Below are 16,645 nucleotides of genomic sequence, written 5' to 3'. Positions count from 1 at the left end.
CTTGAATTCATTCATTCAGGAAAAATTTACTGAGGTGAGGCTACATGATGTGACCTGCTTTCCTTTGCATGCTGGAGACTCAGCTGTGAATGGGAAAGACAAGTTTTCTCCCTTTGTGGAGGAACCTTCTAAAGATTGAGATTTGTCAGTATCTGTGTGTGTGTGTGTGTGTGTGTGTGTGTGTGTGTGTGTGTGTGTGGTGTGTATCAGGGCTCTGCCATCCATTTCATACAAGACAATGTGAAACAAAGGCCTTTTGCAACCTATTCCAAGTCTGCCTTCTGGTGGTATCTCAGCCACATCCCCAGAGATGCACCTTATATGCTAGACTCACATGATTAATAACAATACAAGTCCCCTACATACAAACGAGCTCCATTCCGAGAGCGCGTTCATAAGTCCAGTTTTTTCATAAGTACAACAAAGTTAGCCTAGGTACCCAACTAACACAATCAGCTATATACCTCTGCTTTTATTTTTGCTTCTGGACATCCACTGTACTCTATACAGCACTGTACAGTGAAGTACACAAAAGCACAACCACTTGTAGAGGATGCACGCACATGACAATGTACTCCAGACTCGTGAATTAACTTACGTGATCGGACACGAGAACACACGTTCACATCTTTTAAAGTTCGCAACTTGAAGGTTCGTATGTAGGGGACTTACTGTAATAATTATTTTTTAAAATAATAATTGCTGGGACTTCCCTCGTGGTGCAGTGGTTAAGAATCCGCCTGCCAATGCAGGGGACACGGGTTCAAGCCCTGGTCCGGGAAGATTCCACATGCCACGGAGCAACTAAGCCTGTGCGCCACAACTACTGAGGCTGCACTCTAGAGCCCGCGAGCCACAACTACTGAGCCTGCAAGCCTAGAGCCCATGCTCCGCAACAAGAGAAGCCCTGCTCACCGCAACTAGAGAAAGCCCGTGTGCAACAACGAAGACCCAACACAGCCAAATAAATAAATTTATAAAATAGCAATTGCTAATAATAGCAATAAATGGTTTTGAATGCTTAATATTGTCAGTGCCCTCTAATCAAAGACCTCCAGGAACACACCTGTAGTTGAACAAGTTGGATTTATTACCTGTTGCAGCAAGGGGGAAAGCACACCATGGAAAAGCATGGAGCATCTCAGTAAGAAGGTGTTAGAAAGAACGTGTTATAGAATTTGGGCTTTGGTTGGGAGATTTGGGGAGAGTTCCCTCCACACTTAACAGAAGAGAATCACATTAGATGGTATTCTGACACCACAAAGAAAATTATAAAGTGATCTTTGGTGGCTTAGTTCCCTGTGCACTCTGGGTTTGTTGTTGTTGTTTGTTTTTTATTGATATAATTATATCATTATGTTATAGCATTATGTTAGTTTCAAGTGTATAACATAATGATTCGATACTTGTATATATTGTGAAATAAATGTCTGGTTAACATCGTCACCATACATAGTTACAAGATTTTCTGTGTATGTGGTGAAAACTTTTGAGATTGACTGTCTCAGCAACTTTCAAATATACATACAGTACAGTGTTATTAACTATAGTCCCCATGCTGTACATTACATCTCCATGACTTATTTTATAGCTGGGAGTTTGCATTGTTTAACCCCCTTTTCCCATTTCACCCACACCCCCCATGCCCTCCCCACTTCTGGTAACCACCAATCTGGTCTCTGTATCCATGAGTATGCCCTCTCTTTTTGTTTTTTTAAATTTATTTATACTTTATTTATTTATTTTTGGCTGTGTTGGTGAGTGCGGGCTTTTCTCTAGTTGCAGCGAGCAGGAGCTACTCTTCGTTGCGGTGCTCAAGCTTCTCATTGCGGTGGCTTCTCTTGTTGCGGAGCACGGGCTCTAGGCGCGCAGGCTTCAGTAGTTGTGGCTCACGGGCTCTAGAGCACAGGCTCAGTAGTTGTGGCGCACGAGCTTAGTTGCTCCGTGGCATGTGGGATCTTCCCGGACCAGGGCTCGAACCCGTGTCCCCTGCATTGGCAGCTGGATTCTTAACCACTGCGCCACTAGGGAAGTCCCTGCCCCCTGTTTTTAAGCCAAGGAAGTATAGTGTTTATTTCCCATTCTTGAGCAGTTTCCCTGCATAGAGTATCTGTTCAATCAGTCATTGTCCATAGGGAAGAGAATGACAGACTCAGAGACGAGCACTGAGCTCTTTCGCTGGAGCTGCTAACAAGGAGCCTTAAGAATCATTTGATTCCTTGTCACTACACAGTTTGGGAGGCTGAGTTCTAGAATGATGAGGTGCTTTCCCAAGATCACACAGCAAATCAATACCAGGACTGCCAGGTCTTGGGAGACCAGCATTGCCGGGATTGGATGTGCTCCAGACTATTAGAAAATTTGAAATAACTTTTACTGGATTATTATTACAAATGCGTTACAGGTATATTCTAGAAAATACAGATAAGATACAGACTTATTCTTCCAGTCCTTTTTTTCCACTTTTTTTAAAATCATTGTTTTTATCAGAAAGTTATTTTTTTTTAATTTTTTATTAATTAATTAATTTAGTTTTGGCTGTGTTGGGTCTTCATTTCTGTGCGAGGGCTTTCTCTAGTTGCAGCGAGCGGGGGCCACTCTTCATCGCGGTGCGCGGGCCTCTCACTATCGCGGCCTCTCTTGTTGCGGAGCACAGGCTCCAGACGCGCAGGCTCAGCAGTTGTGGCTCACGGGCTTAGTTGCTCCGCGGCATGTGGGATCCTCCCAGACCAGGGCTCGAACCCGTGTCCCCTGCATTGGCAGGCGGATTCTCAGCCACTGTGCCACCAGGGAAGCCCTCCACCTCTTAATTTTTTTAAAAAAATAGTTTCTTTCAAGCGTTTTTAGGGCACATTTAAATCAGTTAGAAATGCTTTCTGCTGCAAGTAACAGAAAACTCCATCTAAACAGAGGGACTTGTTTTCTTACATAACAAAATGTCTGAAGGTGGGCAGTTGTTACTGATGGTTCAGAGGCTCAGAACTTTCAGGACCAGCAGTGATGCTGGTAGCCTTTCCCTTAAGTGTGCTAGAAGGCCATGACTATGGCTCCAGCCACGACATCCACTTTCCAGACAGGAAAACTGCCAAGAGTAGAGCCAGACACATCTGTCCCTTCTATCAGATGAACACACCTTCCCCGGTACATCTCACAGCCGACTCCTCCTTGAATCTTTGTTAGAAATCAGTCAGATGCAAGACATGTTGGGGAAACAGAAAGCAAGATTGCTATGGTTGGCTTAGACCAAGAAATGACGCCTTTCTTTGGTAGGGTCTAATGCCACCCCAATGAAAATAGAATTCTGTTAGCAAGAAAAAAATAGGAAATGGATAAGGTGACCATAGCAGGGTTTGTTATTGAAAACTTGGAAAGTGCAGATGAGCAATAAAAAGAGATTATATACAATATTTATAATATGTAATATAAGTATAATTTTACAAAGCTAGAATTAAACAGAGTATACTCTATACTGCATCCTTTCCTTCCTCAAAACATCAGCTCTAAAGCTATCGATTTAAATTATATATTTTTTCACTCTGAGAACTTATTTCCACATGATTTCATGCTGTTCTTCTACTTCATTGTTAATGGCTACATTATATTTTGATGTATGCATGAACCATAATTTCTTTACTCAATTCTGCTAAAGATGTGAAGGTTTCACAGAGTTTCTCTTTTTTGTAAATAACGTTGCACTGAAGATCTTTTAGTTAATCTTTTTCAGATTTCAGAATTATTTCCTTAGAGCAAAATAGTTGAGATTTTAGACAAAAAGGTATGCAAAATTTTAATATTTTTCATACAGATTGCAAATGTGTCCTCCAGAAAGATTGTACCAATTTTCATTACCCCTTGCTCATTTTTAAATGCATCATCAACCACACTGGATCTCATTTTTGTTTTTTTAACTTTGAATACAAGTCACAGTTAATTTTATTTGACCTGCATAGCATTTTGGAATTTTTCAATTAGTTGCCAACGTTTAAAAATGGGACGATTTCTTATTAAACTTCAGATTTTACTTTTTCTAAAAAAAATTGGAAAATCTGACACTGGGTTTGCTTCCTCGCTTGGCAAAAACGTCTTGGAGGTGAGTAGTGGATGCCTCTTTAGAAAGGATGTGTCCTCTCTGTTCACCGTAGTCCCTGGTCATCCCACTTCACTCACTCTGAGACTTCCTACTCCCGCAGACGCCTGAGTCTTCACGTCCTGGACTAGGTAATCTTCCTGGTCCCTGATGGTTCAAGTTCACTTATTCTCTTAACTCTGTCCAGTGGAGGTTGTCACATCTATCGGGCTTTTCCCCACAGCTATATTTTCTCTTTCCAATATTTTGAATCAGTCTTTCTAGTATGCATCTGTTCTTTTTTGTATCATTTTTTTAAATTAAAATTTTAATTTTGAGGTAATTGTAGATTGACATGCAGTCGTGAGAAAGAACACACAGAGATCCTGGGTGCCTTTCTGGATCTCATTATTAAAGAAATGTGCCAGTAGGATCATTTTAAAATGTATCAGGTCATTGTTTTAATTTTTATTTTTTTATTACTAGTCAAGTTGATTTTTTTTAATGCTTATTGTCTATCTTTCTGTAAAATTACTCATTATATCTTCTAATCCTTTTTCTGTTGGTGTTTCACAGTTGATTAGAAAATAGACATAAAGTAAATAAAATTGTTCATAATTTCCCTAACCACAGATAATCACTATTATTCATCTATTATTCATATGGGTTATATATTTGTTTCTCTCTCTCCCTCTCGCATCTCCCATCTATCCAACTATTTATCATTCAATCTATCTATCCACCTACCTAGCTTGTGATTATTTCATTCAAGTTTGAACAGCATTGAATTTCAGCAGTGGTTCTCACGCAGGCTGTCCATTAGAATTTACCTGGAGTATTAAAAAAAAAAAGTATCCATACCTGGGCCCCACCCTCAGAAGTTGTTTACTTGAATGGAGGAGAACACAAGCATGAATGTTTTTTTTGTTTTTTGTTTTTTTTTTTTGCGGTACGCGGGCCTCTCACTGCTGTGGCCTCTCCCGTTGCGGAGCACAGGCTCCAGATGCACAGGCTCAGCGGCCATGGCTCACGGGCCCAGCCACTCCGCGGCATGTGGGATCCTCCCGGACCGGGGCAGGAACCCGTGTTCCCTGCATCGGCAGGCGGACTCTCAGCCACTGCACCACCAGGGAAGCCCTCGTGAATGGTTTTAAAAGATTTCCAGATAATGTTAATGTGGAAGCAGGACTAAGGCTCTCAGGTATACCATTCCTCCAAGACTCCCTAACTCTTTCTGAGAAGCAGGGGTGCAAGTGCTCCTGGACGAGGCACAATGACAATGGTCTGGGTGGCTGGAACCCATCCCTGGCAAGTTGCCTGAAAACCAAATCCCAAAACCTGAATGCATCCACAATTCCCAACCGCCCATTTCCACCCAATGGAAGGAGTCATTGCCTCCTTGGAACTTTAGTTATTATCCTATCCCTTTGGGAAGATGAAAGCTGTGGGAAAACCAACAGAGGCACCAAGCTCACAACATTTGTTTCATGCCAAGTTTATGCTGTCATCTCTGCTCTGGTTCCTTAGCTTCACTCTAAAGAAATGGCATTGAATGTATCAGAAAGTGTCACAACATAAGTGCTACAGTGTTATGATCACCATCTTCCTTCCCACCCTCTTCTAAAGGCTCCTACAGAAATTGTTTTTATCTTTTCAGATTTGAAGTGCTTTATAAAAATACTCAGCAAATATTTCAGCAAAAATAAATGTCCCTAAATAGTCACTCTATCCAGTGTAAGTCATGATCACCAGTGTTCCCCTGAAAAGCCTAAAATAGAGTCTGTGCTAGCAGTTCCCTCCAAGGAGTGTCCTTGTTTAGCTAACCTAGTTAGAAGCTGTGAGTTTGTGCTTTTGGGTCCTGTGAGAGCCTTGTGTTTTTAAAATAATTTTGTCTAAAAACCCTTCTCAACTCTCAAAGGAGATTCATGATATGCAAATTTCCAGGAACTGGGAGCACTGAGCTGACCTGTTTGTAGAGGTACAGCTCTTGTCTGCACAACCCCAGGGAAGAGCCGTATTGTTTGTACCGGGAACAGTATCTGAGTAGAAGACCCTTTGGAGCCCCTCAGCCATGTTTCCTTTGGGCTGTGTTTCTCCGCTGGTGGCGTGGGCCGGTGTGGAGCCCCTTCTCCTGCTCTGACACTTTTGTCAGTCCCTCTAGAGCAACAGACGTGGAGGAAAATTCCTGCATTTTAATCTGATTCCTGCCATGATTGGGGAGAGAAGCGGGCATGGTCTTCACCTGTTGTGGAGAGAACATACTTGTATCAGAGTGAGGAGAGTGTCCTCACTGCTAACCTCAGAAGTCAACTAAGACAGTGGCGATAAAGCCTACTGGTGCCTGTGATGACAGCAGTGACCAACTCATCCTGATTTGCCCGGGACTTTCACAGTTTCAGCACTGAAAAGGCCATTGTCCCAAGAACCCTCTCAGTCCTGGGCAAACCAGAACAACTGGTGACCCTAGGTGGCAGCCCAAAGCCACCACTCTTATGATGTGGAAGGGTAGCCCCTGCTGAGTATCATGATGAAATGTTATAAAATTTAAAATTAAAAAACCAAAGATTTCATGTACAAGAGTCAGATGGGTACGGCTATTAACCAAACCTCCATTTTCGGGAGAGATGAAGGTAGATCGGCTTCAGTTTCCGGTCCAAAGGGCCAGAGCTAAGACAAAGGACCCCACCCAAAGCAGCCAGCTGCGGAGGGTACTGGGGAGCTGAGGCCAGCACAGAACAGAGCCAGCCAGGGTGCGAGTCATGTGAGAGTCAGAGGGAAGAGGGCCAGAGCCACGGTCAGGAGAAGACTCCGTCTGCAGCACAGCAGGTTCCCTTTCCTGGTCCAGGAGCCTGCCTAAAATAGGCAGGCAAAGGACAGATGCCTCAGGCAGCTACTGGCTGCTACAGAGACTCTTTGAAGGATGAAGGGTAAAGAAAAATGTTAAATCATGTCCTTCTATACTATAAAAGGAATACATTTATAATGGAGGAAAATGTGAAAAGTACAGACAAATATACAGAAGAAAATTAAAATAATACAGAAAGCCACCACCCTGAACAAACCATTTGTAATGTTGCCATATATATATATATATTTTTTTTTATTGGAGTATAGTTGCTTTGCACTGCTGTGTCAGTTTCTGCTGTACAGCAAAGTGAATCAGCTATACGTATACACATATCCACTCATTTTTGGATTTCCTTCCCATTTAGGTCACCACAGGGCACCGAGTAGTTCCCTGTGCTATACAGTAGCTATTAAACATAGTAGTGTATATATGTCAATCCCAATCTCCCAGGTCATCCCACCCTACTCCCTTCCCCCTTGGTATGCATACGTTTGTTCTCTACATCTGTGTCTCTATTTCTGCTTTGCAAGTAAGTTCATCTGTACCATTTTTCTAGATTCCACACGTATTCATTAACATGCGATATTTGTTTTTCTCTTTTTGACTTACTTCACTCTGTATGATAGCCTCTAGGTCCATCCACATCTCTGCAAATGACACAATTTTGTTCCTTTTTACGATATTGCCATATATTTCTTTCTCCCTAAAAAAGCCAAGAATTTATGTGGTCCAGTGCCAGCAAGTAATCAAAAGCCATTGAGATCTTCACCAGAGATTCTTAAAGAAAATCAAAGGCAATCTCATTTATAATCAATAGAAACACTTCTTAAAATTTTCTTTCCCATTTCCATCCTCTTGTCACCTCCCACACCCTGCAGCTTCCCCCAAACTCCTTAGCCCTCACTCTCACCTACCAGCAAAAGTCTCTCATAAAGCCCAACATCAAGGGGTTTCTCTTCCCTTTTTCCCTCCCTCACCTTTTTCAAGTTTCTTTTTCCTCTCAGAGACTCTGCTTCCATTCCCAATATTAAATTAATTAAACTTGTTTCACTTCTTGCAGTTCATCTTTTCTTTCTGCCCATTTCCCCAATTCTACCTGGAAGAATCTGAGCTAAGCAGATACATTCCTTCCCCCAGAAATTGGAGGAGAAGAAGCCAAGCCATCAATGAGAGAATACTCTTTCGCGAGCAACAGGAGGAAAAAATATTGCAAAATACGCAAAGGCCCATAATGTAACATCTTTTTTAAAAAATCTTTAAATATTTTAAATATATTTTTCTACAAAACTCATTATACTGTAGGTGCAATTTTATATTGTGCTCTGTAAACTTTACATTAATGAATTCGTTCACTCAGCGAATAGTTTTGTGGGCTTACTGAATAGTTTTGTGGGCTTACGAAGGAAACATCAATGAACAAAATACGCAAAAATTAATGCGCTCATGAAGCTTAGTCAATTAGTAAGAGATAGACAACAAATATAAAAGGAAGTTGTACATTATGCTAAAAGGTCATGGATACCCTGTAATTTTTTTAAGCGAAGTGGGTCAGGAGTGCTGGCTAGAGGGCTGGTTCCTTCTCAGTTCAGTGAGGTGACTTATGGACACAGCCTTGAGAGAAGAGAGGGCGTGAAGCATGCAGGTTGCGAGGAGGAGCCCTCCAGCGGGGACAGCACAGCCAGTACAACGGCCCAAAGACTGGACGGTGCTTGGCATTTTCTAGGAATAACAAGAAACCGAGTGTGGCCAGAGTTTGGACGTAGGATGTGAGAGATCGAAGCCGTTGATAGTTCCGTGATTTTCAGATTCTGGGCGGAATCTGGGGTGCAGCTTTGGACATGTTGAGTTTTAGTTGGTTCTTAGCCATCCAAGTGGAAAAATAGGGGATGCTGTTGAGAAAAATATTTCCCTGAGTCTTTAAATATTATTAGGAAATCTAAATTTTAAATAGGTAATGCTTTATTATAAATTTAAAGAACTTAAAAAAGGATATACAATGAAAACTAAGTTTATTTCCCTTTCCTCCACCTAGCCACCCATCTCTTCTCCCCAGATACATCCTCTTTTACAAGTTTTTCATATATCCTTCCAGAAACCGTCTACACTTTTATAAGTATACGTTTTCCTTTTCTGTCCAATAAAATTTTAGCATGATATAAACACAATTTTCCCCCATGCCTTTTTCACTTAACCAGATGTCTTGCAATATTTCCATATCAGTAAGGAAAGAGCATTGTCATTTTTCATAATGACATAATTTTCACAGTTTTCACTTGTATGAATACATGTAACGTATACAGTATTATTTTTAACTCCCTTGTTGATAGACATTTAAGCTTTTGTTTCCAATCTTTTGCTGTTACAAGCAATATTAAAAGACATAATGACCTTTATATATATTTCATTTAAATGTGCAATTATATTTATAAAGTAAATATTTAGGAGTGAAATTATTGCTGAGTCAGAGGGTATATGCGTTTTTATTTAGCTAGATATCACTACATTTCAATACAGCAGAGCATAAGAGGACATGTTTTCCCACACCATCCCCAACACAGTGTTATCAAATTTTTTATAATTTTCTGATACAGTAAGTCTGAAAAAAATTTTTTTTTTTTTTGCGGTACACGGGCCTCTCACTGTTGTGGCCTCTCCTGTTGAGGAGCACAGGCTCCGGACGCACAGGCTCAGCGGCCATGGTTCACGGGCCCAGCCGCTGCGCGGCATGTGGGATCTTCCCGGAACAGGGCACGAACCCATGTCCCCTGCATCGGCAGGCGGACTCTCAACCACTGCGCCACCAGGGAAGCCCTAAGTCTGAAAAAAAGTTTTAAGAAAAATATTATCCCACAGTCATATTGTTTATGGTTTCTGCAGCATACTTTAAAAGGCCTTCCTCTCTCTGAGTTTGCTCTTTTAAAAAAAACTGCCCAATTTTTAAAGGTACATTTATAGGTTTTTTTTTTCTTTAAATCTTTCATATAGAATTAATTGGGGGGAAGGTGTGAGGTAGGGATCCAGGTTTTCTTTCCAAATGGCTGTCCAGTTGTCCTAATATTTTTGCTCTCTGATCAGAAATGCCACCTATAAGATACAATAAATTCCCACATACTTTGGTGTTTATTTCTGAACATTTTCTCCTTTTCCATTGTTCTGTCTCTCTCCTATGTTCCACATTAATTTCATTACTCAAACTTTACGTTTTGTTTTCATAGTTGGTTGGATGAATTGCCCCTCATTACTTATATTTTCTGAAGTTTTGGCTTTGAACAGTGGCAGACTCTTGGCATATTAACACCTTTCTGACTAGAGAAGTGTTGCCATTTGACTTTCCAACTGGTACTGTAATAGCATGACTACCTCACTATACTTCTGTGAGCACTAAGTATTTTGGGGTTCTTAAAAGTTCCATTTCATATTTCAAAAGTGGTGAATACTTCATTTTTCCTGTGTTTATGGTATTGTGGTATTCCTTCTGTGAATCATCAGGTCAGGACTTTTGCCCATTTTTATATTATATGTCCACCTTTTTCTTAAACTTTTAAAAGATGGTCATATAGTAAGGTTATAAAAGGAAACTTAGAAAAATATTCTCATATATTCACAAACACAGTTCTTTTCCCTTTATTTTTTTTAAAGAGTTTTTTCAATGTGAACCTTTTTTTTTAAAGTCTTTATTGAATTGGTTATAATACTGCTTCTGTTTTATGTTTTTAGTTTTTTGGCCACGAGGCATGTGGGATCTTAGCTCCTCGACCAGGGATAGAACATGCACCCCCTTCACTGGAAGGTGAAGTCTTAACCACTGTACCGCCAGGTAAGTCCCTCTTTTCCCTTTAACGCAGGGGTTTGCAAACTGACCCGTGGGCCAAATCCAGCCTGCAACCTGTTTTTGTAAATAAAGTTTTATTAGAAAGCAGCCATGCTCATTCATTCACATACTGTATGTCTATGGCTGCTTTCACACTACAGGGGCAGTACTGAGTACTGGGCAGTGACAGAGACCATCCGGCCTGTAAAGCCTAAAATATTTCCTATCTGGCCCTTTACAGAAAAAGTTTGCCAAGCTTCATTTTAAAGTATTATCTAAAGTTGTATTCGAATGTGTGTGTATTAAAACATTGTAACAATTGTTGAGAATCTATTGAGAATCTATTTCAAGCTTTCTCTTTTCATTTTGTCAGGTAGAGTTTTAAATTTTACTATTTAGTATTTGTCTTTATTATTCAACAGCTGATCAATGATCTATCAAGAAGTAGTATCATTCACAAGTGGTTTAACCATTAATTGCTTATTTGACTACATGCTGCCTTATTCCTAACAGGATTAAGTCAGTTATTATCCTTCTGTTGTATAATGATGTTCTTATAAATAATGCCGAAATGAACACCTTCATACATAAGTTTTTCATCTCTTTGAGAGACGTCCGTTGGAAAAAAATATCCAGAAATAGTATTTGAAAAGCAATCGACAGTAATCTGAAAGGTCATCAAAATGGTCATATCCTTTAACTCACTTATCATGTTTCTGGAAATGTTTTCCAGTTCAATAAGGCATGATGAGGCTTTTATTCTAGGAAATAGACATATATGAATGAGTCCAAAGTAGCTGGAGGAACAGAAATAGGCTCACAGACATAGAGAACAGACTTGTGGTTGCCAAAGCAGTGGGGTATAGGGAGGGATGGACTGGAAGTTTGGGGTTAGTAGATGCAAACTATTACATATAGCATGGATAAACAACAAGGTCCTACTGTATAGCACAGGGAACTATATCCACTATCCTGGATAAATCATAATGGAAAAGAATATTTTTAAATGTATATATGTGTATAACTGAGTCACTTTGCTGTACAGCAGAAATTAACACAACATTGTAAATCAACTATACTTCAATAAAAAACAAAAAATACCTGGAGGAGATGGAGGGTAAGAGAAAGGATCTAGTACTCTTAAGGGCTTACCCTGTGCTAGGCACTTTGTAAGAAATGTATACATATCATGCAATTTAATCTTTACAAAGCCATTTGGAGTAGGTATTGTCATCCCCACTTTTTACCTAAGAAATCCAAGGATCAGAGAGTTTGACACAACATTGTAAATCAAATATACTTCAATAAAAAAAAATTTAGGGCTTCCCTGGTGGCGCACTGGTTAAGAATCCACCTGCCAATGCAGGGGACACAGGTTCGATCCCTGGTCCAGGAAGATCCCACGTGCGGCAGAGCAACTAAGCCCGTGTGCCACAACTACTGAGCCCACGTGCCTAGAGCCTATGCTCCACAACAAGAGAAGCCCCCGCAATAAGAAGCCCACGCACCGCAACGAAGAGTAGCCCCCGCTCTCCGCAACTAGAGAAAGTCCGCAACGAAGACCCAACGCAGCCAAAAATAAAAAATTAATTCAAAAAAAAAGGATTAGAGAGTTTGGGAAACTTATCCATGCAAGTGGCAGGCCTGGGATTCAGATCTGCTTTACCTGTCTTCAAAGACCCATGTGCTTTCCACTACCATCCTTTAAGGTATGCATGGGTGTCTAAAGAAATATTGAGTGAACCCTTAGCAAATATTTCTGCCTGAATCTGAGTAGGCGCTGAGGAGACAGCAGAAGCAGACAGCGATGGCAGTGTGCTCCATCGGGCACCTTGGCTCAGGTCCACCCTCCCCCTCATCCTCCCTTCCTCCCTTTCTCCCCCTGGAGTTCCCTGAGCATCAGTCTGACTCCTTTCCCCTCCCTGCCCTCATCTCGCTCAGGTTCCTGGAGCGCCTGGGACCCCAAGTCCCTTCTCACTGTCCCCTCGTGCTGCACCCAAGCACCATGCCCGCTACAGGCTCTCCTTCCACCCCGCCTGATTATCTGCCACCCCAAGGACATGCAACCATGACCTTGGCATGTGGAGTCTCCACCATGTCAATACCTAGGCCATTCAGGCAAAGCAGAGCAAGAATGGGGAGGGCTTCCCTGGTGGCTCAGTGGTTAAAGAATCCACCTGCCAATGCAGGGGAAACGGGTTCGACCCCTGGTCTGGGAAGATCCCACATGCCGCGGAGCAACTAGGCCCGTGAGCCACAACTACTGAGCCTGCGCGTCTGGAGCCTGTGCTCCGCAACGGGAGAGGCCGCGACAGTGAGAGGCCCGCGCATCGCGATGAAGAGTGGCCCCCGCTCGCCGCCACTGGAGAAAGCCCTTGCACAGAAACGAAGACCCAACACAGCCAAAAATAAATATAAATTAATTAATTAATTTTAAAAAAAAGAATGGGGATGGGGAGAACATGAGAACTCTGGGTGACACTAGGGCCCTTGCACTTAACAAATGGGGTTGTCAGTGTGTGAGTGTGTATATGTGTGTGTGCACTTTAATGACTGTGAGTTACCGTAGGGGGTATGGCTCCATGTGTGTGGTTCAGTAAATATGAGTGCGGGCATCTGTGCAGACAAACACGTACATGTATCTTTCTGCATGCATCTACATGCGTATCGGGGATACCTTTTTACGAATGTTAGTGTGTATAAGCATATCTGTATTAGTTGTCATGTAGGTGAGAATTAAGCTCTATGGAATGTCTTGTTTCTGAGAATAAAAAAATACTCTGCAAATATATATCTTATTGCGGGGAGGGGTGGGGCTAAGTCTAGAAGCTAAGATTCTTGGGTATGACTGTTTCCCTAGAACAGGATGCCTCAACTTTGGCCTTACTGACCTTTTAGCCCGGGTGTTGCGGGAGCTATCCTGTGCATTGCAAGATGTTTAGCAGCATCCCTGATCTCTCACCACTAGATGCCCGTGGCATGCCCGTGCTGTGACAACAAATAATGTCTCCAGATTTCGCCAAGCGTCCCGTGATATGCAAAATTGCGCCCAGAGAACCACTGTCCTGGACCAGTAGTTCTCGTCGCTGGCTGCACGTTCAGCTCGCCTGGGGAGCTCACAGATGCTCAGACTCCACCTCAGGTCACCCAAACCAGGATCCCTGGGAGCTGGGGCCTGAGCAGCAGGAATTTTAGAAGCTCCTTGGGACTTCTCTAATGTGATTCTAACATGCAGCCTTGGTGGAGGACCCTGGCCTTAATCCAGTGGTTCTCACACTTGAGCGTGCATCAGAATCACCCCGAGGCTTGTCAGAACACAGCCTGCCCAGCCCACCCTCAGAGTTCCCGATGCAGGTGGCATGGACAAGGCCAGAGAACTTGCATTTCTAACAAGTACCCCGGATGAGAACCACTACCCTAGAAAAGTGACATTCAGACTTTGGTGTACACAGGGACAACCTGGAGAGCTGATTGAAAATGTCCATCTCTGTGCCCAAATATTCTGACTCTATATATCCTGTGCAGGGCTCAGGAATTAACTTTTTAACCAGCAGTATCCAAGGTTATTCTGATGCAGGGGCTCTGGAAAACCACTTTGGGAAACTCTGCCACATGTCAGACAGAAGTTCAGTGGCAGTGGGAGGTACTGGACTTGGTCAGTGAGGCCCGTTTTCTGGAAGCAGGCTCAGTAAGGATGGGGGTAGGGTGGCTGAAACTGGGCTAGGAGAACTATCTCAGCAGCAGGAGCACAGGGACCAGGGATCACCTCTCACTGATTTCTAAACGGGAGGGAAGGGCAACGGCCCAGGTCAAGAATGCAGCACCCGGCCCAAACCCCTCCTACTGAACTACCATATAACCCAGGAATCCCACTCCTGGGCATATACCCTGAGAAAACCATAATTCAACAATATACATGCACCCCAGTGTTCATTGCAGTACTGTTTACAGTAGCCAGGTCATGGAAGTAACCTAAATGTCCATCGACAGATGAATGGATAAAGAAGATGTGGCACATATATACAATGGAATATTACTCAGCCATAAAAAGGAATGAAACTGAGTTATTTGTAGTGAGGTGGATGGACCTAGAGACTGTCATACAGAGTGAAGTAAGTCAGAAAGAGAAAAACAAATATCGTATATTAACGCATATATGTGGAATCTAGAAAAATGGTACAGATGAACGTATTTGCAAAGCAGAAATAGAGACATAGATGTAGAGAACAAACATGTGGACACCAAGGGGGGGAAGTTGGGGTGGGATGAATTGGGAGATTGGGATTAATGTATATATGCCGCTGGGTATGAAATAGATAACTAGTGAGGACCTACTGTATAGCACGGGGAACTCTACTCAGTGCTCTGTGGTGACCTGGATGGAGGGAAATCCAAAAGGGAGGGGATATGTGTATATATATGGCTGGTTCACTTCGCGGTGCAGCAGGAGCTAGACAACATTGTAAAGCAACTATACCCCAATTAAAAACAAACAAACAAAGAAGTGCTAAGAACTCTAAGAGAAGAACAACTATGGCTGCTGTCCTGCCCCTCAGACGCTGCCTAATCGATTGAGACCCTCATGACCTCACAGTTCTACCACGGGGGCCGCACTCCGTGCCCAGGGCAGCCGACATGCCCTCTCCCTGCAAGGCTGCCGGGCCCCCTCACTCATCTTCAGAGGCCCTGCATGGACTTCCCTGAGCCTCAACCACCCTGAGGAATTTTCTGGAATCTCCTCATATGCTCCCACTGCACTATTAGGGCATTTTTCTTCCGGAATGGCTTGGTTTCATTGTCTTTCTCCTCCACTAGACTGTGAACAGAGACCACCTCTGCTCCTCTCTGTGTCCCCAGGGCCCAGTAGAAGAGGGTCAGCTTGTGCCGACTGCTCTATATGACCTAAGGCAGCGTACACACTCACCCCCATCACCTTCACAAAAGACTGGCTGCACCTTGACCAGGAAAGCTCTAGCACTTCACCTGGAGCCCCGCACACTGTAGGTGTGAGTCAGCAATTGAACGAATGGATGTCGTCCACTGATCTGTCACCCTCTTTCAGTTCTCATCAGAGTACTTACCACTGTGTGAACATGTTCATATTAATTAGCTGTATTATTTTCCTTTCCTTATCGGAATGTAAGCTCCAGGGTAGCAGGAATATTTCCTGCCTTGTTCTGAGCTCTGCTTGGCACCTGTGACAATAAGAATAGCAATTAGAGCAACCTATGGGGCATTGCCTCTTTGCGGTATGGCATGGATGAATGAATAAATGAGTGAATGAAATGACACATTAGAAAAGAGAGCATTCCTAATTAAAAACTATGCTGAGATAACATCTTTTACACATACTGATGAAAATACAAGAGTTGAATAATACAGGCTGCCAGCAGGGCTATGGAAAACAACTCTCACAGACTGTTGGTAGGGATGAAAAATGACACAGTATCTATGAGGGGAACTTGGCAATATCTAGCCAAACTGCATATGTGGTTGCCATTTGACCCAGCAAACGCATGTCTAAGAATCGATCAAAAAGATACACTGGCAAATGGAATAAATTACACACGCACGGGCTATTTATTGTAGCACTGTTTTTGCGATAGCAAAAAGGAAAGCTGAAACAACACAAATGTCCATCAATAGAGGACTGCTTGAATAAGTTACTGGTTGAATAAGTTACGCCATGGGGTTCGATGCCACTGTAGAAATGAATGAGGACAACCGGTGATTCCATTTCTAGGAATCTAGCCAATAGAAATCAAAGTATATGTTCATACAAAGATACATATGTGAATGTTCACAGCAGTGTTATCCATAATAGCCCCAAACTGGAAGCAATCCGAATGCCCATTGACGGGTGAATGGATAAACAAAATGTGGTACCGTCGTACAGTGGAACACAATTAGACATTTAAAG

The 16,645-nt window shown here is 42.5% G+C and overlaps 1 long non-coding RNA gene across 2 annotated transcripts in view; it reads left to right on the top strand.

The window, feature by feature from the left end:
• The window catches only part of LOC117196013 (uncharacterized), a 67,114-nt gene that overhangs the window by 27,769 nt on the left and 22,700 nt on the right, over positions 1-16,645 (top strand). For both annotated transcript variants that reach the window (XR_007474924.1, XR_007474925.1), the window contains exon 3: positions 10,632-10,731. This is a non-coding gene — a long non-coding RNA (uncharacterized LOC117196013). The remainder of the gene's footprint in view (positions 1-10,631; positions 10,732-16,645) is intronic.

Source organism: Orcinus orca, chromosome 2, assembly GCF_937001465.1.
Source record: "Orcinus orca chromosome 2, mOrcOrc1.1, whole genome shotgun sequence".
Lineage (NCBI taxonomy): Eukaryota > Metazoa > Chordata > Mammalia > Artiodactyla > Delphinidae > Orcinus > Orcinus orca.
Note: the sequence above shows the minus strand (reverse complement) of the source record. Positions and strands in the feature narration are given on the sequence as shown.